The following is a 3,472-nucleotide window of genomic DNA, read 5'->3' on the forward strand; positions in this document are numbered from 1 at the left end:
TCTTAATTATGATGATTGTGGAAATGTCAAGAATTTACCAAATAGGGAGAGTTTCTCGTCGCCCAAGTTTCAATTGGACAGAAATTTAGAATCACGCAACTTGGTTGCATGATGAATGAGAAATTTCATATTTGGAAATTAGACTAATTTGTTGACAAGTGTCAAGTGGAGGACTAGGAGATCGAGTACACAAAGTTATGTGTTGATCAAGTCCATCACAAGAGTAACAAGACATTCGTCATGGTTTACTAAAGGTTTAGTAAATATGATTATACTTACAAGATTAAGTGTAATTCTGAAGTGATTGAATAAGGTCTAAATCAATAGTAGAACGAATAAGAAGAATCAAGTAGGCAGAAAGATAAAAGTTTCTCTATTCTAAGAAGAAGGGAGAGTACCTTTTATGCTTTATGATAGGTCTTAATGATTAAGAACCATATCTCAATTGATCCTATAAATGAATCTTTGTGCAATTGTATGTCTAAGAAAGAGGAATCGGGAATTGAAGAAATGGTTAAATCAAGAAGTCAATCATACTTCATTCCAAAACAAGTCTTAGAGTTAAGATTGTGACATTGAGTGACAAGTCTTAAAAAGGTTTATAACATTCATCAAATATAGAACTTGGAAAAAGGTTTTCTTATTTGAAATTGGTAAGTTGTGATGTCTTGGATAAGACAAAGACCAACTAGGACCAATTTTATGAAGTGTTTTGTCTTGATAAAAGCTACACTAACTCTTGAATATTTGTTTGTCAAGAAATGTTTATTGACAAGAGAATATTATATGTCAAGGATTCAGTGGGAGTCTTAATGGTCTTGAAAAGTTTCAAGAACTAACCAAGAATAAACCTTATCGATCATCACTAGCACACAAGTTGAGGTTTTGACATTATCTTGTTTTTGTGTCGTTCCAATTGAGTTAATTATGCATGTGAGCCCTATGAGTTCTCATTTGAGTGCGTAAAAGGCAAGGACCTTAATCAATGAAAGGTATATTGATTGGAAAGGGTGAGCTTCTTAACTACTTGGAAGACATCGTGGGCAGCCGTGTTACCATAAGGCAAGAGATCAAGATTAAGAAAACTCGGTCCATATGAGTTTGAATTTGTCATAAACTTTGGTTTTAACAAATTCACATGGATATGAATATATACACCATTAAAATCGAAGTTTCATAAGATTTACTCCTTCATTAAAATGACTGTGAGAAAATGCTTGTATTCTCAAATTTGATTATGGTTACGGTATCCCTTTCCATGATTCGAATTGTGAGATTTGGAAATTAGTCTTAATTGTGTTAAGACACACACATGAACTATCTAAGGAAAAGGTGTATAAGTTTATAAAGCCTTGATAAAATATTATCAAAGCATTGAGTATTAGAAATATGAACTTAAAGAAATTCAATAAGCATTGTTTTTCTGAAAGTTAAGCTGTTTCTGAATACATGTCAAAGCTAGTGGGAGCATAAGTGTTATGTTTATAATAACCATCGTGATAGTGGGAGCATAAATGTTATGTCTGTATGATTATTAAGGAAAGTATTGCAAGTTAGCAATATTAATTATCGAAAACAAGAGTTATACTTTACAAAGTCGTAAGGATCGAATAGTTGTTTTCTATAATTAAGGGAGAGAATATTATGCTTCATTTCAAATCTAAAGGTTTAGGTTGTGGAATGTTAATAAATTTAGTCATGGATACAGAGTGTGTTCTTAAATTTCGATTATGATTATGGCATTCCTCTTCATAAAGTTCGAATTATGAGAACGTAGCACATAAAATATTATGATAGAAGATTGATAAAGTATCAAATCTTTATGTAAGACATTATGCATCGTGTTCCATACGCTTCGAGTATAGGATTGATTACAAATGCCATAATATTTGACCATTCTAAATTTTCCAAATGTCCAAGACATTTAGAGGGAAAAGGACAAGAATCGGTTTTGACTAAGACAATTAAACAACTATCAAAGGACGATCCAAAGCTGGCTGAGGATTGGTCGCTTGTGAGTAGTTGGAAGTATGATATTGGATGGAGCATATCGACATTATTATGAATAGATAATATTCTATTAAGAATGAGTTATGATATGGTAAGTATGGAAAGGTTTCCGTATTAGGAGTTAGATATTGAGAATCTATGTCTAGATTAGAAACTTTATGCAAAAGGATGTTCAAAGAAATGTACTTTGAGTGAGAGACATCACATCTATGGAATTGTCTTGTAACAATCTCTGATAGAGGGCTCTGTAATTTCATTGGCAATAGTCATTGCGACCTTTGTGCAGTGACATTACAAAAGGATCATTGCATAAAGTTTTAGAATCTAACATATTCTATAAGTGACAAGAATTTGATATTCTATCACTTGTGGAAAGGATTAGGAGTTGTGCAATCAGTAGGATTGGAAATGTGTTCATTTGATCTATTTCACAAAAGTAAGGACCATAGGTAAACATTGTGTGCATGCTAAGAGCATGGGACAAGTGTAATAATTCAAGTAAGAAGTTGATTACCCAAAACGACAAATAATGAGTAATCGATATGGTGATAAATAAAAGGTGTTTTTATTTATACTCAAAGGGTTGAGGCCATATGGGATTAGTATTATTCTTGTGTTTCACTTTGCATGTTTTGACTTCCTGAATAATTTAATTGGTTAAGAACCATCAAATTATTCAAACGGGCCACAGTCGTTCATATGTTGGAAGTAGATATGAAAGAAGGTTGTCGTGAATTGGTGTGTGGATTGTCTAAAGAGTATTAGACATAAGCAAATGTTTCCTGCAACGTTCATGAGTGCTTATGAATATGATTTGAGCATTGGATTAAACCCACGCTCACTTGGATCACTTCATGAATTTTATCACGAGTGATGGGTGAGACGATAATATCTTATATTCTTGAAACCGAGATGTGTGAGTTGTATCTTGCGAGTCGGTTGCACATTGATAATATGTAAACGCACTAGTAACTTGGTGTTATAAAGCATATTTGTTGTGTGTGATTTGGTGAGTAAGTACAAGTGAGCATTAAGTCAAAGTTTATCCGTTCCTTTTATCCAAAGTAGGATAAAAGCGATATATGTGGACCCCTCGATGATTTAGTGATGGCACCTAAGCGCTTGGCCAAGTCAGGACTAAATTGATGTGTTCAATTGTAGTCTGTTGTCAGTCGTCATAAATCAGAATTCTGGAAACAGCACAAAGACAAAGAGAATGATTTAAATCCATGTCTCAGTCTATACGATATCTAGAATGAAGGAGTATATGATCCCTTATCTAAAGGACACGCGTATCTGATAAGATCAGAGTTGACAGCGGCTTTGGAAAGCTACGATTGCAGATCAGGATCTGAAGTCATACGCGGAATAGTTATTAGACTTATCCAAGTGGGAGACTGTTGGATTAGTGTCTAAGTCCATAACTACTTTGGTATGTACTTGATCCGATGGTGCATGGTCC

The sequence above is a fragment of the Lactuca saligna genome, chromosome 8, assembly GCF_052625555.1.
Source record: "Lactuca saligna cultivar CGN05327 chromosome 8, ASM5262555v1, whole genome shotgun sequence".
Taxonomy (NCBI): Eukaryota; Viridiplantae; Streptophyta; class Magnoliopsida; order Asterales; family Asteraceae; genus Lactuca; species Lactuca saligna.